Source organism: Melanaphis sacchari, unplaced genomic scaffold (assembly GCF_002803265.2).
Source record: "Melanaphis sacchari strain LSU unplaced genomic scaffold, SCAv2.0 Contig74_pilon_pilon, whole genome shotgun sequence".
Lineage (NCBI taxonomy): Eukaryota > Metazoa > Arthropoda > Insecta > Hemiptera > Aphididae > Melanaphis > Melanaphis sacchari.
Window position 1 is genome coordinate 1339460 of NW_020271531.1, and position 27521 is coordinate 1366980.

The following is a 27521-nucleotide window of genomic DNA, read 5'->3' on the forward strand; positions in this document are numbered from 1 at the left end:
ATTAGATAACCATTTAAATAATAATTTTTATATCAAATATACAGCTAAGTTTTGTTTTGTTTTTACTAGTAAAATAATTTTCCATGGAAAATTAAATTCTAAAATATTTTAATAAAAGAAGCAATAGGTTTTGTTTTGAAAATATGATACACATTTTTGTTTGATACATTAATTTAGATACTTGGTACCTAATATAAAAGTATAACATGTCTTTAATGGAGGCTATAACCAAATAAAACTCCCAAGTATATACGTACTTTCAAGTGAAATGATTTGAAAATAAATTGAAGCTGTTAATATTTTCAATATTTACAGTTTCACAATGTTTGATAATTTGTTTATTGATCAATGTACTACCATTAATGACCATGGTGTAGGACTTATGAATATTTTATATGTAAACCGTATACTGGTAAAAACAAATAATGAAACTACGAAATGGTCAAGATCGATTATAAATGGCTGTTAATTGTTTTTTTTCCACACTTTATTGAAGTTTTCAAATAGCTTCAATTCCCATTTAATAGAAATGCCACAGTATTTAGACTCATGTACATTCATCTAAATATTTTAATTCAGTAGAACTTATATATCAATTTTATTTAGTTGATAAATTAGAGTATGTGAAATACCTAATGGGTTTATAACCTATTCGAAATAATATTTATCAAATGCCCCATAATGTTATCGAATGTAAAATAAATCACATAAGTACATTAACTAAATGTAAAAAATATATATATATATATATAAAATAGTAAAATAAAATAATTAATGGCAATTTTACGAATATATTATGCTGTCGTATTTTATAGTTCAGTATAAAGTAAAAATATAATATAATATAATATATATGTAGCACAAATTCACAATATTACAATATAGATTTGAGCTTTAGATGTGTACATGTACATATTAAATGATCTAGCGTGTATGGTACTAATATAAATAAAGTCCAAGAAGCAAATTGTGCCGATGAAATACATGTAATATGGTTAGATACGTTTTTTAACGTCACCCTTGTAAGTTTGTGGAGTTTTCTGCTGCTGTTGTAGAGTTCGGCAATAGTGTGTATGTGAGCATGTGACGGTCATACGCAGAGAAGTAAACGGGTATCATACGGACCTCAGACAGTTTTATATTTGTTTTAATGTAATGCAGGTGTTTTCAATCATAACAGATATATTATACTCTTCCTTGCAATCACTTTACGTTCAACTTTTGAGGACTGACCCAGGCTAGGATATAAATACCATTTGATTGGTTGAAGTCTAAAGGTCGTAAAGCGATAAATGTATTCCATCGTACCTCAGTATAAATTAATAGTGTTGGCCAAATAAATTTTTGGATATGGATCATTAATTTAGAGTTGACAGGGGCAAGACGTTATAGGTTTTATTGCGTGTTACTAACAATGAGTGATACGACAATAATACAATATACTAATGCATACTTTTAAAGTCCTCGTAAGCGGTTAACATTTTCAAGTTCTTATGTTTTGAGTACACATTATAGGATTTACTAAGTTTATACTTATGCGGGATTGATATCATACTATTATAGTAAGTTACTGAAAATAAAATATTTTAGTTTTTACTTGCCAATTGTATTAAATTTTTAAATGATATAATATGTAAATTAATAAACTATTTTTTTAGATTTTGAGCAAAGAGACGTATTGATTTTACAGTGTTTTTTTTTTTTTTTTTTGTGTGTGTTTGTTTCATCATAATCGATTTTGATACTTTCGGTAGTTTTAGGAGGAGAAGTCGCCCAAAAAAAATTTAAAATGTTCAATATTTTTTAAAATAATTAAGTAGAAAAAAATACGAACTTTTCTTAAAATTTTAATATTATTAATACAATAATTGTTTGGCAACATTATTTTAACACATTCATTACAGTGCCTACTCAATAATAAGGTACACTTAAGTCCTACTATACAGCAGTGTGGTACTTAACATTACCTAATCTAATCTTACTTTCCCAATTTTTACTTTTTATTTACTTTAGAAAACTAGTAATTAAAAATCAATTTTTTTTAAAAGGAAACTATTTTTAAGTTTACATGTACTTTAAACTACAATATGATCATCATACCAATTAAAAATCAGAAGTTAACGTTTATTTTATGTAACCATAAAAATGTGAGTACATTTATAGAAATTATTATACTTAAAATGGCACATACTTTGACATAATTAAGAGCTATAATAAATATAAACAATACCATTTTACCATGACTTACTTAATATAGCAATTATCAGTTTTAGCTATACATACAATAGTTCCTGATTAATAAATAACTAATCGTATTTATAAAAAAATGTATTCATTAATTTTAAATTAATGTGTATTATATTTCATGATTCTAAATATGATTAAATGTTTGTAATCTTTTGTATATTATAATATATTGATTTTAATGTTATATTAAAATCATAAGAACTAATCATAATTGTTAATTTGTTTTATTATTATTATAAAAGATAATTTTGTGTGTATACATATGATTTAAAAAAAAATATATATTAATTTATCAACATCTTAATTTTTTTTTTTATTTACATTTGAACATCAATCAATATACTATGATTTACAATTCACTAGTATCATAAAAATATATCATTTAAAATCATACATAATATTATAAAATATAATATACTATTGTGTAACATTATTGTTAACATTCCGAATGATTCATGCAAAAGAAATCTGCAACATTGAGAGTTCTAAATTTTTAACGAAAACATTCGATGATTTACGACCAATAATAAATACAAGCATAAATATTACTAAGAGAAATTTGTTTTATTCAGTGAATTCTTTTCATAACTTGACAGATCATTGTTCTCAGAGTTTTTACTCAACGATTACAAGAGTTTGAAATAATGAAAACTCTTTTTAAAAATTAAAAAAATATATTTTTATTTACCTACGTATATTAAATAAAATACGAATACAATTCAAAGAAAAAAAATTGTTGACAAATATGTGATATAAATAAAACAAATATTCGAGTACAATATATAGACTCTGAGTGTCAACTCTTAATCTCAATATATATTTTAACCTCAGTATTAAGTAGTATAGTATTGTATACTTAAAATAATTAGTAAATACTTTAAAATTAAAACATTGCTCTTTGTAAGATTACAAATGATTATATATCTTTCACATTATACAATTTTAATTTTCATAATGACTAATAAATAACAACTTAACAACTATAGGATAAGTAAAAAATAATTAGGTATCATACTATTGGAGAGTTTTTATGTTTAACCATAATAACACTATCATAATTTTATCAAAATATATTTCTAAACAATAATTGAGATATAAATTATTTTATATGATCTAAATGTTTTAATTGTTTATTATTTTAAAGTACCTATTAATAATTATTAATTATATTATATTTTTTTTTCAACTCTATCATATTATGACTAAATTTATCTGCAATATATATGTATATATATATACATAAAAAGAAAACTTTAATTAATTTTCAAAAACGTGTAATGGACCGACAAATTAATAAATTTCTTGTTTATAGTCCAATGGACCGTTTATAAAAACCATTCTATATCATAGCTTTTGGTTAGTATACCTAAACATTTGACTTAATATTAAATATAGATATAATTAATAATATGCGAGTTATACATAATTAGTTTTAATCATTACTCGATCTCGTTTATGTAAATCCACAAAATATTGATTATGAATCAAACATAAAAGCAAATATTATACTTGGGTGCATAATGAATAATGTGAACTATACACGCTCGGATATTACTGAAAGTATACTAGCTATTATTATTTTACACAGTTAATAAAACCGATGAATATAATTATTTTTCTATTTGATTCAGAAATATTAATTACATTAAAATACATATTTTATCATTAAAAAATAAATTAGTTAAAAAATAACTAGACGTGTACAATGTACATGTCAGGAAATATAATTTTAAGCTATGTTATATTTAAAAAAATGTTTTTAGATAATATTTAAAATATAAAGTCATCAATAAATAGAATATGAATAAACTATTTATAGTGAATTATATATTTTTATTATTTGATACAAATTCTAAGCCATTTAAAAAAGTGGTTAAGCTAATTATTAAAACAATTTATTATAAATATATAATCGAAATATTCATGAATTTTTAATTTGCCCTTATGAATAACAATGAGATTAAATATTTAAAATACATTCTACACCTGTATAAATTTGTATCATAATACTACGTATGCGTTGAGTATACATGAGTGTAGTTATTTTATTTTCATAAATAAAGGTATAATAAATTAACTAGCTCTGATGTTTGCTTAAATAAATATTACATTTATATATAGTGCAACAGGAAATAGTTTTTGACGAGATTTTAGTACTAAATTGAAATAAATTATATATATGTGTGTGTGTGTGTATATTATACACTGCTTTAATTCAACCATGAATTATCACAAAATCAAGAATGTCTGCTTGTTGACGTCAAACTCGTTATATGGCAAACTATCTACTTATTGAACTTATTAATCGTAATACGGAAGTAAATACAAGAGTACCTACATCTATTTTAAAGACACGTTTCTAGGTTAAATATATGATATAATAAAAAAAAAATAAAACAATCATTGAAATACAAATTATAAAAATATATGTATTACCATTTTAACGGCGACACTACAACATATAACATTTTTTAATCATAAAAAATTATAGAACTTTATGTAATCCAATATGAATTAAATTAATTGCATTTTGTACAATAATTTTTCTATTTATTGAATATAATTTAAGGAAAGAAAATATACTTTGAATCATTAAAATATAAACTTTAAATTCAATTTTAACTTTATTGTCGCCAATAGTACGCATAGATGTAACAATAATAGAAATATTTCTATAGAATTTTATATTGTGAGATTATAAAAGATTTTTTTCCGAATATCATAATTTATTCCTAGTAGAATAATAGTACAATACAGTGAAGACATTTGTCTAATCGCCATTGAAACATATATCTTCGTGTTGGCTACCTGGTTGAAAATTAATTAGTGTTGTAATAAAAATACCCCTATTGTACTATAGTGATTAAAGGAAACGGACAGTTTGACGGGTACAGATTGTTAGCGGATCGGAAGCCTGGCTAATTGACCTGTTAAACTGCTGCATCAGGTGGGAAATTCGTTTCAGACCATTCAGCCTCAAAAGTGCTCCATCCGTATAGTCTACTCGTACGCTAATGGCGTATGTGCCTGGACTTCACTCCAACAAATTTAATTTGGATACGCTTTAGACATTATGAGTGAAGGGTAATATTATAATTTTCTACAAAATCTGGAACATTAAATTATTTAATGATACAATAACGTTCAATACCTATTTTGTGTGATTTCGTCCATTATTTTCCAATAATATTTATAAAAAAAAAATAATTAAGAGTCTAAATATTCAACGAATATAAGATCATTTAATATTACATTCAAAAGAGTTATTATTGAACTAAACTCTTTAATGTCATAAATATATGAATAAAAGCTTTCAACTGATTAAAGTTATAATAATGTGCTTTCAACAATCATAATATACCTATATAATTCTAAAGATTTTACATTTTATAATTTAAAAATAATTAATTGGAGTAGATTAATTAAACATTAATATTATTTAATAAAAAATAAAAATATTAAGTTTAAAATACCGCAGTTACTTAGATAGATTACAATGTGTGGTATTAAACTTATTAAAAAATGATTTACTTAAAATGTTATGTACTCAAAAAATCATTATATTAAAATAAAATAAATTTTAAACATTTGTTTTTATCAAAACTAAATTTTTCAAATAGATTTAATTAATATGCTATCTAAAAGTATCTGTATTACCAATAACAATAAAAAAAAAAAATTATTAGTGATTGATAATTGTATTCAAACAGATAACAGATATATTAACACATAAATAATAGTCCTAAGTTAATTAACGACGAAAATAAACACTTTAACCCGTCGTTGGTAACGCTATGAGTATTTCACTCACACATTAAGTATTTTTAGAACTATTAGTTTATATTTCATTCGATTTTGACAATATTATATAAATGCTTCATTGAGTTATTCACGAAAATAAATATGGAAAAACATAAAATGTTACAAATAAACTGACAAAGTTATTGAAGTCCAATGTTGCCGTACATGTAATAATAATGTATATGTTAGCGTTGTGCTCGCATGTCACTGATCGCCTTACCATATTATTATCTAGTTATTTTATTATAATATTATAATTATATTATTTTATTATTATCATATTATATTGTTTTATTATTATTCTTTAGCAGTTCAATATTGATATTTATCAGTACCGCAATATATAAATTTATAGGTTTATACGTGTATTTTAATAGGTGAGCATTTCGCTAACACATCACTAACGGTGTTATAAAAATAACGTCACCAACGATTAATAGCAATACTAATATAAATTTAATCAATATTCGATATTTACCAATAGTGTATTGAATTAAGTTGGAAAAATCTGAGTTTTTGATTTCAAGAGACATAATAAATCAAATGAAATATATATAATATGGTAATATGGAGTACCTATATGTGATTCAGGTATGTTTGAGTAGGATATTTTCAAAAAAAAATTATAAGGAAGCGTAAAAAAAAGTTTTAGAAGAACATTCTTATAAATCGAATTAAAGTTTTTTTTTTCTAAAGTACAACTCAATTGCAGTTAAAGCTAAAGAAGTACCATAATAATAATTAATGAAAAACAGGAAGTGATTAATAAAGCAATCATCCACTAATAAATGATAAAGTAAAATAATTATATTTATATTGAATGGTTATTCATACAATTAACAAACAATTAATTGAAATGCGTAGAATTAGATTTAAAATAAGAAACTGTTATTTTATTGTTTACCTTTTAGTGTATTCTATGTAATTGTGTACTTGTAAATAATATTTTTAAAACTAATGAGTAATAACGATAGATGCCGAGTTTAAAGAACAATAAAAGAATAAAATAAAACGATTGTATATTAATTGTTTTTTTTTTTAAAGGTACACAAATGAGTACCTCTGTTGTGCAGAAGGTGTTGAGTAGATAACTGTAATGGATGTATTAAATTTAAATTCAATTATATATTATTATTTATTGTAGGTATACAAAAAACGATTTAAAAGGATACGATCTGCCATCACTAAGTAAGTTTCATTTTCATAATTTCGCTATTAAAGTAAATTAATTTACTTTTAATAGAACAGTAGATTGAATTAATTTTTATCGAAAACATTATTCCAAGTATTCGCGATTTAGTCAGAATTTCAACTTCAAATATTTATAAACATAAAACGTTCCTATATACATTTTTTTAAATAGTTACTTATACAAAAACATATTATGACGAACTTTGAATTCTATTTTCAAGGTCTTTGATCAAGTCAAAAATGTTAATCAATGTTAATAGATAAAAGAGTTAAAATATTTTGAAATTTTTATCATGTATATTGTATATAAAATTACATTATAATCATTTGGTATGAAAATAATTTTTTTTTTGAATACTGGTTTTGCGTACAAATCACCTCGAAAATTCTCCTTTAAATTAAATTCCCTCGAATAATAGTTAAATCCAATTTACAACCAAAAATCATACTTAACGTCAAAAATCGAACCATATTTACTGACCCAAATTTGGCGATAGATATATTAATATATAATCAATATATTCATCGTTTATTTAACATGAAATATTTACATAAATAAATAATAATAATAAATTAAAATAAATTAACTACAATTAGTCTAATAAGTTAGTCATGAAAATGTTTTGATTACATTTATATTTAAATGATTAGTTTTGAAATTTTTTCAAATATTAGTGAACATTTACCCGAATAATATAATTAGTTCGAATTTAAATTATTATTTAGATAACATTTTAATGCTCTACTCTATTCAATACCCCAATATGTTCAGAAAAATTATGTTCCATTAAAAAAATATAAATATGTAAATTTAAATTGTTTGATAAAATGTAATAAGATAAGAACTTATGTCTGAAGGGATAATAACAAATTGACTGATAAAAAAAGAGTAGATTATGAAATTGATAACCCTATACTCTATTGGTTGATTGGTTGATAAATGATAAGTTATATTTGTATTCATAAAAAAATAAGTAAATGATTGAAACTTTAGAATTATATTTTTGAATTAATATATGATTACATTTAATAGTATAGTAAAGTTTACGTTTTTAGAAAACTTAATTAGCTAATTATTCAGCTACAGAAAAATTTCAATTGACAGTATCAGTTATTTATGGGAATATTATTAAGATTATTATTAAGAATATTTTTACCTTTTGTAAAAATGGATTGTTTTCATTTTTGTTGCATTAAATAAAAATCTAAATCAGCCTACTACTGACATTTAGTGAACACTAAAACATTGTTTTTCATTTTGAATTTGAATACCTTTAATACAATTTAACATTATTATTATTAATATTATTAAAATAATTTGGCTTGAAAAAAAAAAATGTACATAAAATATTGAAAAGCGTAAATTAGACAGTAGATCTTAAATTGTAATGTTAAATTGAATACTAACTGACCTATATAATACAATTTAGCAAACCTAGCTGTATGTTAATATTACTACATATTATATTGTACATAATTTATTCAACTTTACTATAAATTAATGATTATTAAATAATTATGGTTGTTATATCAATATACCTAACTCTATTATATTTTATTATTTATTATGATTTAAAATCAAGAACTAATATCTTTTGTTATTAATGATTTTTTTCAGCTCAATTAAAATATATATATTTTATTTATTTATATATTATTAATTACTTATTAAAAGGTTAAAATTAATTTAAAAAACATAAACCATGTATAAAGAACTAACCAATTTTTAAAATTTAATGTATATTATAATGTATGTTTTATAAAATAATAATAAAATAAAAAAATATATTTATCTTATTAAAAAAAAAAAAAAATAGGATATAAAAAAACTATATAATAATAATTTTGCTAAAAACCTATACATAAATGATAGGTGTTAGTAATTATTGTATGTAGTATAAAAGTTTCATATCTATATGAATTCAAAAAAACATACATAATTAACATTTACAATATTAGTATAGTTTAGGGTGACAATTTTTACAAAAATAATAACGGGACAAATAATTTTTTATTAATATGATATTTTTTTTTTCCAATTAAAGTTAAATTAAAATTTATAAGAATAATAAAATAATAATCAATAAATAATAATTAAGGCTGGGATTCAAATGCCCTAAAAAATCTCAAAAAAATTCAAAAGTGACTTAAAAAACTTAAAAATGTATTTAAATGTATTCATTATAGGTAGCTTAAAAATTGAAAAAAAAACTTTAAAAAAAACTAGAGTTTTTATTAGTACGTTGTAACTTGTTTAGTTTGAATGTTCTTCTATTTTTTTTTTTTTTTGCCATTAGCTGAAACACCTAACTATGATAAAATATTTTCTATCAGCGATAACTTGTTGTACTACTAGCAGTTTGTCGAAAGTATCTATTTAATTGCAACAATTTTTGTTCATTTTATGAACAAATTGTGAAAAACGCATTAAAAAACTAAGAAAATCGTCAAAAGCATGCCTTAAAAATGCATTTAAGATAGATTTAATCAAAAACTTCAAAAAGATAAAAAAAAAAATTACTTTAAAACAAGCAGTATTACCCAAAACACATTTTATAATTACGAATCAACGTTTTGAAACACCATAAAAAAGATGCCTTTGCATCAAAATCTCAGCCCTAATAATAATTATAATTTGTTGCTCTTATTAAATTTGTTTTATATTTTTTAATACGCTGATATTTTTTTTTTAAACATTATTTAATAATATGGAAATAACGAGATTAAATCGATAGCATTTTTTTAAAAACGGGACAAAAAGCTTCCCGTTCGGAATTTGTTAGGACAACGAGATAATATGATGATCAAAAAAGAAAAAATCCCATTTTAAACGAGATGTATGGTCACTTTAAAAAAGTTAATAATCATAGTAGATATATAAGAATTATTTAACCATAATTTTAGCAGATGATAGATAAAATAAAATTTAAGTATATTATAATATATTATTTTTAATATTTAAAATGCATAAGATATAAAATAATTTTATCTTGCCATCATCAAGAAATATACATAACATTCAACAAAATATTGAATACTCCAAAATATAAATTTTATATAATTAATTTTAACATTTTTAGAAGTGTTCCAAGAAATTTTTTTTTTTTTTCAATGAATTAAATTTAAATTATTTTTGAATGAAGAAAAAAATTACTGAGTTAATTTAGATGACTGAATTTATAATTGTTTTCAAAAATATTTTCGAATTTGTACGTTTCAAAGAAATTATTTATCAACAAAGATACAGCTCACCAATTACAAATAAATAAGATCGTTACACATTGATGTACAAATAGTTAAACTTCTGTAATTTGTTTTTTTTTTCAATATAATTGTAATACAAAAAAGTTTTTCAGTCGCTTAAAAATCATTTACAGTGTAGTGTACAAGTGTCGTTACTCGTTACATAATGTTTCCGGTACCGATAAATCGTGTTCAGCGTGCTTATAAAATCTCGCGGAGAATTCAAATTAGGTCACTATCACTAACCTACGTGCGTGTAAACATATTAAGATTATAAGCGTTTGTAGGTATCTGATTTTACTTAAAAAGAAACTATCATTGTTTAATTAAATATTTTAAATATATTTTTACTATGACATTATAGCCATTATGGTCATAAAATTAGAATATTGTCATACATGTTTATTTCACATATATAAAATTTGATTCAAAACTTTGTTGAAAATATCATTGATTTGTAGTCGTCATTCAATCAAAGTTCAAACACGTACTTTTTACATAAATCAATTGATTTAGGAGCATCTGCAAAATATGTCCCAATGATATTAATGGCCAAACCCATTTCGCCATGCAGTCGTCATCATTAATCATGTTTGGGCAACCCCACGAGACAACGGGCCCCCTGCCCCAATACACCCAATCATATGCTATGGGGTACAGGAATATTTTTGTTTTATATATATATATATATATGTTACGTGTTTAGCGAGTTAGTGTATAGATATTGAAAATAGTGAAAGATAGAGAGAGAGAGAAGGTGAAAGAGAGAGCAAATAATAGAGGGAGAGCATGAGAGGGAACATATAGGCAGTGACAGAGAGAAACAGAAATAAAAAGAGAGGACGAATGAAATATTATTAATAACACAGTTAGTGGATAGTGACGTTTATGCTACTGAATTCTCTCCTCCCATTGAACTCGAGTAGTCCAGTTCACTACACAATGAACATTACGAATGAAAAATTGATTTCACTGGTAGTCCATGAAATTTTTATTTTTCAAAATGTGATGTAATTTCTCGTGGTCTTTTTATACTGTTAGGTCTTGGTCTGAGATTATGTATACTATGTACATATAAGATGAGTTAAATTGGAAGTGGGTATCTTTTAGTGATAATACGTCATTGCTGAACTTAGTTGGAAATCAACATAATATTATTAATAATACCATTTTACCCCCGTGAGTGGTCATCAATCGTATTGGCAATATGATAAGTCATTTTAAAATGGGGAAACATAGTCTATGCCAGCCAAAAAATAACAAATTTTATTTGCTTAGAGACCCTAAGTAGAAGTGAAATTCCAATTCTAATATTTCGAATTTAAGAGACTGAACAAAATAAAAAGCATTTGAAAAATCTGTCCACGCTACACATATTACCTGGAATCTAAAAATAGAATATACGCATTTATTGAAGAGAGTAGCATATTATATATATAGTATATAAATACTATTCACAACTATAGAAGTGTAAATAATGTTTTGGTTTACGCTTTTGTCTATTATTAATTGCAATTATTTCTGAACCAATAGTTTTCAGAACAAAAATGATTAATACTGCATTATAATGATTTATTACTAGATAAAAATGTTTTAATAATGTTTCAATAAATAAACACGTAATTAAAATAACCTGAATAAAATAGTTTGATGATAGTACTATTATTTTAAGTTCAAAAATAAGTTAAAACAAAACTGGTAAATAATTCTTATAATTGAATATGTTGACGTTAGACAATAATATTGGCTATAGGTTTTTTTGAAAACCAAGGAATAAATGTTCTGGAACTCACTAGTAATTCGATTTTATTTCTGGTTCTTAGCTTTCTTTTGAAACTTCTTTTTCTATTTGTCTTTAAATAGTTTCACTATTTTACCACAGATGTCATCGTACACATCAATGTTTACATTTTCTTTCTTGGTATTAAATAAATAAACATTGTTGTACGATCGATTAATAATTTATAACGTCAAAAATGTGAAAAATAATATTTCTTTCAAACACCTTTGATCGCAAACACGATGAAACTATTATTATTTTTATTGCTATATTTAAAAGTTCATACTTGTTTGATATATTTTTTTTAAACAACTGAAAGAAATGCAATTAATAGCAACAGTGTAATAGATTTTCTCTCCAAACACATAAAATGTATAAACGTTTTCTTGCCTTTGTCATGTACAGCTTTATGTTGAGATTGAAACTTCATGTAATTTTTCTTCTTCTACGAAAACCAAGCTGTTTTCATTTTCTAGTGAAATAGATTTTCGTAAATCACACAAATTTGCAGTAAACGTTATGTTGTTCACATAAGTAATAGAAATACACCACTTTCTTCGTTTTTATTGATAAAAATAAAAGGTTAATATTTTATTACCAAACGATTTGCTTCACATAACCATTGAATCAATAGGAAAATGAGAAATGGCGTGATTCCACATAAATCATGATAAAAATAATTTTCAAAAGTTCCTAATAATTATGAAAAACACTTCACATGAAAAAACAAATCTATTGTATGACATATTTATTGAAAATCTATAAAATATAAGTGTTTTATATTACTAAAAAATAAAAACTATTTTTAATATTCAAGATTTTTATATATTTTTTATAATTTTAATTTTTTAGTTTATGTTCTACAGACTACAATTAAGTTAAAATTATTTAGTTTTATTTGTGTACAAAATATAAATAATAATACGAAACTTAGTAATGAATACTTCAACTGTCTCAAAAATTTTATTGAATATTTTTGACAATATTATATTATCTAACCATCGAATATATTAAAAAAAAAAAGGAAAGGATCTCGATTGGCCAGGAAATAATCATTAAAAATTATTTAAATTATTATTGAAAAAAAAAGATGTGGATATATTATAGCAAACTGTTTTTTTACAGTATTTTTTTATTTGATTATATTTTGTTTTTTACATGAAATAAAAATGTTTAGGTACGTTTTAACTAAAATTATTTTTTTAGTAGATAATGCAAATTTTATTACACTTTTGTAGAATAATTTTTATCAATAAGATGAGATAATTTTATTATAAAACACAATATGTGATAATATTATACACAATATTTATATTTGATATTGTTAAACGTATATTATCTATATTCATATTACTACTAGTTAATAACTAACAATTAAATATTATTAAAAATTTACATTTTATTGTGATTTGCAATTATTACAGTAACTATTTAATTACTTCAAACAATTTTAGTATAGCAAAGTTGATACATATTTAATATCATTCAAAAACTAATAATATTTATTTTGAATGATGTTATACGAACTATAATCTATCAAATTAAATTAATTTTTATTTTATACTTCAAAAAGCTTCATTATTATAGAAGTAGAGAAAAATAATTTGTTTGAATTTTAAATAAGCGAATTTTCTTAGTTATCTGGACATTTTCTTAGTACAATTTATTGACTTACTACCTAAATTATGCCAAATAATTAATTTCATATGAATCGATGATTTTAAAAACGGTACGAGTCACATTATTTGTGAAACGTTATGAGTCAGAAAACTTTGAAAGTCAATAATAAAAAAAAGGCATATTATTTATATACACAAATTATTTATAATCAAAGCATAATATATTTCTATAAGTATTCATTTTTAAATAAGAATTTTTTTCAGAATTATTTAAATTATACACTTTTTATCAATTATCAAAAATGTTTAAAAAATTGACTCATGTCGTTTCTGCAATCATCGATTCATATAAACTTAAGACTAATGAAAAGTTTTAGTTTTACAATTTTTAATTGATTTAAACCAAAGCGACTTATCATCTGAAAAAAAAAATTCATTTTTATAAATATTTTTTTTTTATAAGTAAAAAAATATCAAATATACATATTAAACGTAATTATAATTGCTTAATATTTTGTGATTTATAATTTATATTAAGTTCTTTTACTATTAAATAATATATAGAATTTATATTTTCACTTTTATTGATAATTGACTACATTTGGATCAAAAAAAGTTAAAATTTGCATTAAAAATGTAAATGGTGAATAGCAAAATTTCCATTTTTAAAATAAATTTAAATCAATGATTAATTTAATAATAATAAATACTATATATGAAACATATTAAAAAAAAGATAAAATACATTTTATTTTAGTATTTATCTTGTATAAATTATACACTATAAATATATGAAAAATCAAAACTTTATTAGATAGATAAATGACGAGCATTAGCATAGTTGCACATTTGCATACTAAAAATATATTTGAACACAAAATAAATTATTTTCATTAATTTATTTTATATTATCATCTATAAGTAATCTAAATATTAAATAATATTAGTTATATATTATTTTAATTACGTACTAATTCTAAATTAATTTGCACAAACTTTTTTTATATATGATCTTATATTCATTTTCACAAATTTTAAATGAATTAATTTAATGTAGATATTTAAAAATAAATAAACTGACTACTACCTTTAATGAAATATTTAAATATAATAGTTTTTCGATTTAAACGTTAGCAAAATGAAGTAAACAAATTGGAAGAAAATGCAATGATATTTAAATTGTTTTTTATTCACTTGCTACTAGGTATTAAGCGTCAATCAATGCACTATATTATACTAAATTGTTTAATTCATCAAGTATTTATGATAAATATTATCATGAAGTATTTTATTAATTATAATTTTTATAAAAGATTGAAATATTCTGAAAAACTTTCAAAAAACGTAAAAAGTGTTAACATTAAAAATATCAAAAATTTTTTTTTTTTTGTGTAAATGTAAATGTTGTTTTATTTTTTAATTTAAATTATATAAAAATATTGATAATGTTTAAAAAAAAAAAAAATGATTCGTACTAAATAAATTACCTTGTATACTTTAAATATGTACCTATATGATTAAGATTCATAAAATATATATTTGAATAAATAAAATATTATTATCATTTTTTTTTTTTTTTTTTTTTAATATTATATTAACTAATATCACATTAATTTATTCGGTGGTATAATGATGAATAAATTATATTAATAAAACTTCTTAAATACTAAAAGATATATCCAAGAAGGTTATATCGTGTTGAACATATTTGCAGCGATGATGAATTCGATTAAGGACTAAGGAAGAAATGGAGCTGTGGTTTTGGCTGAGTGATGAAGTGAGCGATTCCGGAAGCATAACATTTTCTCTGTCCTGGACGTATATGTATACTGCAATCGGTGGAAATACATTCGATGTCGATATGGACCTTGCAATTAGTACATATCGGTGTGCCTTTTATGGCCTTTACGAAATTATGCAAGATATTTTGAGGCCGCTTCTTATAACATTAATTACAAAACATTTGTTTATATCAATACCTTGATATTGCGTTTACATTCGGCATGTATAATAATATAAATTATGTAATCATTAAAATTATGAGTCTTACAATCATACTGTTTTTGATATAAACTCTTTGGAAAGTATATACATACTATAAATTATAAATAGTAAATAGTAAATGGTATAAGATAAGCTAAATCATAATGTTTATAATTTTAATTTTTATTTATATCGAATATTAACTTTAAAATGCATAGCTAAACTTATTAGTATAAAGAAATTTCACAAAAGAATATCATTTGAGGCATTTAGTGAAGTCCTCTAAGTATAACTTAAAACAAAGACCGTTTAACATAATATATCTTAGTGTAAAGTCTTTTAAAAGTAGTTTTAAGCTGACGTTTTAACGATTCTTGGTGTAATTAAAATAAAAATAAATAAAAGTTAATACATATGTATATCTTTAAAAATAAATAGAAAACTATTAAACATTTAAACATTTCAGTTGAGTATAATTATAGAAATATATTAATAAATTATTTATATAAATTAATTAAAACATTACATTAAATATTCAAATAGGCGAAGTAGTTATTTGGCAAATTACACAATAGAACATATTATTACGAGTATATTACTATATGAGGAAGACTAGTAAATATTTCAAACTATATGGTAGTAAATTATAATTTATGAATTCTCCAATGGTTAATGAAATACTAAATTATTGAATACCTTTAGGTTTCTGAAACATATGATTACATCGTCTCAGTTTTTTTTTAATTTAGAAGCTAATGTTTTTTTGTATTTTGTTTAGATAAATAATGCATATTTTTGAATAGTTCACAACTCATCTATGTTGAATTTATTTTTATTTATCAAAATAAAAAATCTTTAGTATTGAGATAGATAGGTGGACTTGTTGCTGACTCACTCCGTTATTTATTTAGATTCCGAATGAAGCAAAATTTATATTGATTTTAAAACGATGGGTATTTATTTTTTCTTTGAGTGTGTCTGCCCATCACCTTTTAGGATAGTAAAAATAATTTGATTTTCTACTTTTTTTTTGGTAAGAGTAGAGGAATGGGGTGGTTTCTGGTTAAAAATTTGATATATTTGATATAATAATTTATTATGATCACCAGAACGCAGTTATAAATAATAATATATGATAATATTATATTGTTATTTAAAAAATTACAACGAAATTGCCATTTTATTATAATACAATATTGTAACTTATACGACTTTAAGTTCCCAGACCACTTGTTGAACATTATAATATTATAACGTAATATTATTATTATTATTATTATTATTATCATCATATTATTTTGTACTATTAATAAAATATGTTTTTCAGCTATAATCATTACGCATATGTTCTTATATTGCGATGTAATTTGATTTTACAGGTAATCGTTAACGTCAATGATGCTCGAACACTATACGGGTAGAAACAACAATTTCAGTGTTGATCTCGATCGTAAATCAAAGTTTCAGACAATAAATAGTTTCTCAAGTTCTTAGAACATGTAGACATATATACGTATATATATATATATATAATATTGATATAATAATACTTTGCTGATAGCTGTAGTCCTATCGATTTGGTTGTATATTTTCAAAAGTCAAGTTTTAGAATGCCAAATTTTAAAATTAATAAATTTAGAAAATTTATATTTTAGAAAATGAAACTTTTAAAAAATCTGTATTTTAGGAAAATATTAAATGGTGTTTTAAAATAAAAAATATTTTTGATCGGGAAAGAGAAATATCAAAATACAGAATTTTTAAATTAAATACTGTCTTATTTTGTAATAGAATTTACAATACAAAATGTAAAAATTATGATACACTTCCAAATCTGTAATTAGTTTATGTTTGTTCGGGAAAATAGGAAATGTCAAAATACATAATATTTATAAATATAATGCTTTGTTACTCAATAATCGTTATTAAGTTTTTATTTTATTGATATTGCCAGCTATTATCGTACAATTATAATACAGTTCGATATTGATATAATATGCGATTATTTTATATCTAATCGATTACAAAAATATCAAAAATGAGTTCACCTGAGACTATTGCATCGTAAAAAATACCTATATAGTGTTACCCTAAATTACTATAAATTATTGACCGAAATGCAAAATTCAATTTATAATATCACAATGACTTTGATGAAATTGACTCATTAAAAACATGAGATGTAAACGGTTTTTTATACGTTTTCAATAAAATTTATAATCGTAAAATTGATGGCAAAATAGTTTATTATTGGAGATGTCACGACTGTGCAGCTAAGTTTCAAACTACTATGATTGCCAACATATACACATAACCGATGATTAAAGTAAGCCATTTAGTATTTCGAATCACTGTCATGGCCCCATTTCGCAGATAATTGAATATAAAAAAATTAAAAATGTCATGAAAATAAAGTCAGCTGAGACTAACAATACACTAAGTTTTATATACCAAGATTCAATTTCACGAGTAGAAAATATTATAACTTCTTATACTTCAAAATGTTCAACTAAATCAATTTGAAAAGACAAAAAAAAAATTATCAAAGAACTAAACTACATTTCTGATCTTAATGATTTATCGCTTGATGCATTTAGTAGAAAGACATTTTTAAATACAACTGTTGAATGAAATTATGATTATATCATGATTTTCACAACAACTGAAAATCATAATTATATAAAGAATTCATAATTTTGGATTTAGAAGAAACTTTTAAATCATGTCCTAAGCTTTTTAAACAATTTTATGTTGTGTACGGTTCAATTTTGCGAGATATTTTCATTAGTATATGCATTAATAACTGCTAAAGATGAAGATTTACCTAATATTGTATTTTCTAATTCAAATAAATTTACTGAAGAAAATGGAATCTTTTTTAAAGAAAATAATAATTTAGAAATAATAATCGATTTTAAACAGGCAGCGAATAATGCAATCAATAACATATTTCCGTTTGCAATTCATTTGGCATGTTTTTTTTTCATTTATAATAGTCGTTATATCATAAGATTCAAACGTAAGGTTTAGTTACAAAGTACCAAAATGAGTTCAATTTTCAAGCCCGTAAAATAGCAAATTAAGCATTTTTGCCTTCGAAGAAAGTGAAGGAGGCGTGGAGTGTTTGGAATCTGAATTTGAAGACGATAAAATTGATCTAATAACATTTTTTGAAGAAAACTACGTGGTTGGAAAAATTAGAATGAGGTTTAGAAAAAAAGAAGCAACGCGTTACGAACCATGTTTTTCAATTGAAATATGGTCAGTACATAGTCGAACTGTCAACGAAATGCCAAGAACATTCAATTCAGAAGGTTGGCATAACAAAATACATTGTTTATTATCAACACACCCTGGTATATATTAATTTATTTTAAAATTTCAAAAAAAAAAAAAAAACAACATAAAACTGAAGCAACGATTGAATATTTAATTTCAAACAAAATATTCAAGAGAAAAAAGTACAATGAAACACGGAATAATAACTTATTGCAAATATATAAACTGTAAACGAACAGTTGATGATTCTAACTATAATTTAAATGAATTTATGGGGGTTTGGGTAATAATCTAAAATATTAACAATTATTATTTATTATATTTATTTTTATTATAAAAAAAATATTAATAAACATTTTATACATTTTATATATAAGTAAACAGTAAAAAAAATAAAAATATTTCTAAAAATTGAAATTCTAAAAGTTTTATTTTTAAAACATAGTGTTTCTAAAACTTGGCGTTCTAAAATATAACTTGCCTTAATACCAGTCCTATAGCATATGTGATATAAAATTGCATTTTTTTCCCCGTTTGCAGATTGTCACAAAATATATAAACAAAAAACATTATGTCAAAATGACTATTAAATTATATTCATAATTATAATAACTATCTATTATATTTATTTGCTAACAATATTAAAATAATTAATATTATGTAGATATTTGCAATATAATATAATTGTCGTCACTCATATATCGATCACTCACATTCTATTCATGGTTATGAAATTTCTTACTAAATAATAATTAATAAAATTATTTTAGATTACAAATATACAACACAAACTTATCAGAATTTATAGCTTTAGATGTTGAAGATAATTGTACAGTATTTAGAAAAACATGATTTGATGTTTATAAATTAAAAATAGTTTATGGTGTCAGTCAACTATAATAGTTGGTTCAGAGATTTTATTTAATTAACATTTATGTTTAATTAAACACATTTACTTTATTTTAAAATGTAATTCATATATCCATATAATATTACTTTAAAACTTACTTAAGTCTCGTCTGAGAAATATATGTATTAATTTAATAATATTATAATATTATAAATGATTCTATAGTCATTGGAGTTTTTAGGGTTATGATTTATTAAACTTTTGAAAAAGATGATATTTACACGTAATACTAACCAACAATGTCAAATGTCATAGAAGTTTGTTAGTATTACAAAATGTTTTTGGTTGTCAAAAACATATATTTTACTTTGATATTAGAGTAACGCACTTTATTTCAGCGTAATTTAATAATTTTATATTATAATATAAAACAAAAATATACTTAACGTCTTGGTAGGTATTTAATATGGTAATCATTTCATGTAAATACTTGTACTTAATAACTAAACAAATTGGTTTAAAGTATTTAAGAATTTCGAAGATTTTAAGTTAATATTGGCACCAAACCAAATTTCAAAAGCATATTACAACATGGTATTACGATTGAATATCCAATAATATACACATTTGAAATTGAATCACTAATCAAAAATGTAAGTTGATTTGCACTAAATCTTTATTTTAAATTTGAGTTAAACAGACCTATAATACATATACTAGGTATTAGATTCTCAATCTTTAATTTTTTAAGTTAAAAAAAATGCGTGAATAGTTAGCTACTCATTTGTACAGTACCTAAGAATCGAATGAACCTTGATGTGGTATAGGCAGTTGTAAATTTAAATTCAATAATAAATCATGTATACGAATATATATGATTATATGTATATCACACATATGAAAAACAGTTTGAGCATAGACTGTTAATTAGCCTATAATATTTTATTTCATTATATATTACTTTGTTTTTGGTAATTCATTTTGAAATTGATAATACGGTAGATTCGATTGAATTTCAGGGGAAAATTATATAAAATACATATAATATTTATATTTAATTATTTTAGTAATACATATTAGCTTATATTTTATATAACAATAACTTTTGAGTCATCATCAACTTATTGTAGAATTGTGTGAATAGATTTGTATTAAAAATTTTAATTTTAATTTTAATGATAATAAAAAATTATAACTGTATTTTCATATTTTTTATTTTTTGAAATAACAATTTACCAGGAAACTTATAATCAATTTTCAACGTATTGAAAAAAAAAAAAAAAAAAAAAAAAAAAAAAACAATAATTTCGAATACATTTGAATAGAAATGGACATTTTTAACTTTTACCCTTCCAATAGTACCATTTAGATCAAATTGCATAGCAAATACTACATTTGAAATGAAAGATTGAATCAATTTTTCTTTTTTTTTTTTTAACGTGTAAATATATAAAACAAAATAGATAATTGACTGACTAAAATACCAATAAATTTGTGGCTTTGCTTAGAATCTGATACAAAATATAAATTATTCATATAAATATAAACTGACAAATGGTCTATGTTCAGAAACATTGATTTATTCGATATGCCTAAATAAAAATTTAATAAATTTGTTATTAATGTAATTTACTCAATGACAACGTACTCTCAAAACCTATTATAAATCAAAACAAGTTATTTATTTTCTTCTTTTCTTTTTTTTTTTTAAATGATGTCCATTAACGGAAAATATAAGGAATTTTAGAACTCACAACTGGATCAAGAACAGTAACATTATAATAATTAAAAAATATTAGATTGTCTTTTAGGAAAAATGTTAAGAAAAAAGTCATTGTTTGTTGTGTTTATTAGACTATGAGTCTATAAAATGATCGGCTTTAAGGATGTAATAAACTCCTGTTACTTATTAATAAACTTTAATTACTGCTTATTTTTACTTTTATTCATCATAAACTTACCAAATATTAAAAAACAAACTTAAATTTTACCTTATTCAATCATTTAATCGAAATATTATTTAACAGACAAATTCAAGAGTGTGTGCTTAAATTAAGTAACTTGAAATAATTTTACGGCACAAAAACTAAGTTGTATTAGTTAATCCTTACTGTTCGTTTATTTGAAACTATTTTAAATTCATCAAACTACTAATTGATATTATGACGCTACGTTTCAATGGTAGAAAATATGATTATATTTAATTATTAATATCTATACTTCCAACCACATCATGATGATTTATAATCAAAATTAATAACTGATAGTAACACTAAAAATTCAGGACTACCTGAAATTAATATAATATCATAACTCATAATGTATGTAATAAAGAATTTAAGCCATTGCTAATACATATTTCTTTTCTACAATGACTACCTAAGAAATTTTTTTTGACCTTATAGGATAAACAACTAACTAAGAAGTATTTTGAAGATAAAGATAGTACCTACATTTTTTTTTTGTTCTAGCTCGCTTATAGCAAGCCATATTGTTATTAAAAGAACGATTTATAAGATTGTGTATTTTGATATAATAGACTAAATTCAGATCTAGATTAATTAAGTGCTGAGAAAACACTTGGTATAGTAGAGGCACCTATTCTTGTATATAAAATCACGTGCAATTTTATAGTACTAATTACGTACAATTTATTTATTTTGATTTAAAAACCATCGAAACAAATCAAAAAATAATTATTTTACGCTTGAATAATATATTTCATTAAAAATTGTAGTATCTCATAATATTACTATATTATAGTAATTAATTACTCTTTGTTTTATGAATTCATCAATAATTATTTCACATATTATCATAATTCATAAAATATTACTTTTATAATTATTTTGAACCGAAAGAAATGTAATTAATTTTTAGTTCATTAGTTGGTATAAAGTATAATAAATCCATATGAGGTTATCGAATGACTTTGTATTAAAAAATAAATTTATATTAAAAAAGTATATTAAATACAATTTAATTATAACTTAACAAAACTAAGTACTTTGTTATAATTGTTAAATTTTTTATTAAGATAAATGGGGCAACAAAAATTTAATTTCTTCTCCACCATTGGATAAAATCCTAGTTGAATCCTTTGCCTCAACTAAAAACTAATAAAGACATTTAATTAAAAATAATAATATTTGTTGATTAATATCAATATGACTTGACATACTTATTAAAAATAAATAAATTTTGTTTATATGCATATACTATGTACATAACAATTTTTAAACACAAATAATATTATATGAACACTATCAATATATCTAGATTAACTCACACGTGGATAAAAAATAAAATACATATCCATGTATTTTTTTGAACCAAATCATGGGGATATTACTTGCATCTAAAATTGACAATAACAAGGTCATATTCATATAAATATTATATATATATATATATATATATATATATATATATATATATCATAATCATTGTTTCTTGACTTGATTGATTTTAATAGAATCACGTAACATTGCAATTTGTAAAAATAAATTAAAATGTGTAACTTATCGTTTTGCGAAATTAAGCAAAGCCGTAACATGACTTTGAGAAAAACAAGAAAAATAGAGAAAAGTAGTTCTTACCAAAATATTGTTATTTTTGAGCAAACTACTAGAAACATATCAGTCGCAATATCAGTTCATAAAAATAAATGATTTACTATTGGTGGTGAATCAAAAAGTTAAAATCTTTAAGGAATACCGGTTGCAGGATCAGACTTGTACACATACATCAACTAACAGCTAACTGACCATTGATTTCCTTCAGGGAATCTTACATCATACCAATACCATACCATCGAAATCTCTTCAGTATTTTGATCATTAGTACTGCTATTTATAGTCACTAATTCAATGGTTCAACACTCCAACACTTAACAACAATGCTGACGCTAAAGTTTCTAATTATCCTTATATGTATATTCTGCATGATTGACATTGTTATACTTCGGTGCTCAAACCGATACTCAAAAGCAAGTGCAACCAAGTTCCATATCGAGGAAAACAACAATATTTACTGCTCATGTAATTTATGCAGACAATATAACAATAACTTTCAATTTTTTATCGAAAAATTTATAAACCATCGATGTTTATATCACTAGTAAGTAGAGTTAAGTTTTTTTTAAAACTACACAAATGTAATAATAATAGTTATACTACTACTATTGGAGTTAATGTATTAAAATTATTTTGTTTTAAAAATATGTAAGGTTCAGATAATGTGCTGTTTTTAATGAATATTAGCAATTGAATATTTAATTTTAATTAATTTTTTTAAATTTAATTAATTCGTAAAAACGGTGGAATATATTATTATATATAACAATACGAAAAGAAATTACGTTTTGGGTACAACAACACGTTGTTCATTAAGCTATATTCACAATAGATCAATCAATCGATTTAATAAGTATTGTTCTCTGTAGATAACTATTTAATACATTTGTTTAATCATTCGTAATCAATTCGTTTTACAAAACAGTGATTTCAAAGAAAAAGGCTTAACAATTATTTAACTTTTTATCAGCTTTAAAATAATTACCAAATATTATTAAAAACTACAATTTCCAATACATATTTGAGTCATAACTAATTGTTTATCTAAATTTTCATTAATTCTTTAATGGTATTTATTTTAGAAAATATATTTATAAATTAATATATTTTTATACATAAATTAAGTTATTGTAGACTACTGTGAATACTCATAGAATTTATTAACATATGTTTTTAAAATAAATTCATGTCTATGTATATGTATAAGACGATTTTATCATTTAAAAATACAAAACACATACCTTGGAAAACAAACAATAAATATTCCTGTGTACTAAAATAATATATGTTACTATCTGAAAGAATATGAAGAATATTGTCAACTTATATAAAAAGTAAATATTGTTGAAACAAAGTAGAAACTTAAAGTTTAATTTTATGATTTTTTTTTTTTTTAAATTGGTATTTTTTTTTAAATTTTTTTTTTTTTTTTTTTTTTTTTTTTGTTGCTAATATAAAATACTACTCCAAAAATATTTCTTAATAATATCAAAATATAATTATGCTTAAACAAATTACTTTTTATAAAGAAAAATTACGTGTGGAGATTGTAGGTATATAAAATATAATAGCTAATAATTAATAATAAACGTGAAAAATAGTTGTTTTCTTAAAATGAATTTATTTTGTATTGGTTTATTTAATAAGAAACTTAGTGAGATTGAAATAAATACAAATTTATAAAAAAGTTGTTACGACTCCCTTATTTCATGTACTACATTTTATTATTTTGATATCTGGAAAAGATCGAAACAAAAATGAAATAATATTTTACTGTAAAACGTATTAATACCTATCATTTAATTTTTTTATTTTTATTTCACAAACTGTTTTATTTATTTCCATGTAATAATTTTTTTTTGAATTATAAGAGTATAATGTATTATAAAAACAAACTAAATCTGTTAGGTTTTTTTTTTTTTTTTAACGTTAGCTATTAAATTAATATGCTTGGAAATTAATAACCAATTACTTATAAACAATTCATATATATTTTATTAGTCCTTTGAATAAATATTATCATAAATTTTTCTTTATTAACTTTAATATTTTACATTTTATTAATATCTATAAATATGTTTGTATGACTTTATTATTTATAACACGTTATCGAGAATAGATTATAATTATAAATCTCAATAAATGTAAATATACATTTATTTATGTTATTCGATTAGTTATACGTTTATTTTAATTTTTTTTTTTTTTTATCATTGTACTTATTACGACACACTTGCAACAAATATATTCTAATACAATATACCTACATTTAGATTAATTTGTATTATATATATATATTATAATAGTATAACCATAAATGCGCTTGGCAGAATGTTAAAACGTAGGGTTAAGAAACAAATAAATTCGTTTATGGAATACCTTACAAGGAATACTTCGTGATTCACTACTACACAATGTAATTTATATCAACGCATCAAATGAAAAAACAGCATGCAACCAAAGAAATTATTTGAACAGCTCAAAAGAATATCAACCCATTGAAATTGGCAGTATAATATTGAAAGAACATAACAAACGTTATTCAAATTGAAGAACTTGCATTAGAAATATACCAACGACTTTATTTTGAAATATTGTAGGTACCTTCCATTGAGTCGATAAATAAAATACTTGATTTATACTATCGTGAATATAAAAATTTTAGTATCTATAAACAAATACAGTTGAAAATCTGCATTTGCTACGTTATCTTAACAAACAATCAATTATGTAAATTGGACATTGAGTGTGGTTTTAGATAAATATTAAACTCATTATACTTAAGTTTATTTACCAAAATAACTAGATACATATTTAATAAAAACATTCAATAAATTAAATTTTATATAAACAAACAGAGGATACCCAATACGAAATATAAATAAAAATGACTACATTACATAAATCGTGACTAAATAAATTTGAAAAAGTTAAAATAAAAGTATGAATTAATCAACTATTTGTATGGAAATAGAAAAAAAAAATTAAATACGATTTTCTGTACAATATTTAAGTTTAAAAACTGGAAAACTCAATTCTGATGTACGGTAGATGTTAAGTTTATCTCATCATAGTAAGAGTATGCCATGATATGTGAATCAGAATGTATTTTTAATAACAGTTTTTAAAATATTGAAACAAGAAAAAAAGCTCATTCAATATTCATTAATTACTAAAATATAAAAATAATAAATAACAAACAAAATAAACTGTTTAAATATCTATGAGCGGGCTTTGCTCACGAAATTTTAATAGGTATATAATACAAAATAATAATTTACGACAACACAATTGTATTATAAAACTTTTCTATAAACTATATTATTTGATGCCAAAATAATTGAACCTGTGAGTGTACTGACTTTGGAACATGTCACATAAAATTTTTCATTTAAAAAAGATCCTAAAAACGTGAGCTAGAGGCTCACAGCTTATAAGCACGTATTCATTGATGTATATTGTTTATAGGTATACAATTTACACGCCCAATTATGTTTTTTTGCCGATTTTAATTCTTTAAAATAAAAAATTTTGAAAAATCCTTTATTAGTGCATGGTAAAATCATAATTTTGATCTGCTCTCAAAATTTCAAACCGATAGCTCTAATAAGTTCGATTCTGCATTGATTATGATTCAGTCACTCAAAACAGTCTCGTTTATCATATATCTTTGTACAACTGTTGTATTACTATTATTAGATTTGTTCGTTATCTAAACCGAAAATATATTTTATTTATTGTCGGTTACTATTCATTATTTTATAAATAATATATCACTAAATTCGTCCACCATACCATCCTGATAATATGTCTAATAATGCAATTATTCTGTGAAATGTTAACTGTGTTGAATTTGACATAAATATAATTATTATTAATATTATTAGCGTACTTTGGTGATCGTGGACGACAGAACACAATATATATATATAACTCTATACTGGCGTCATTAG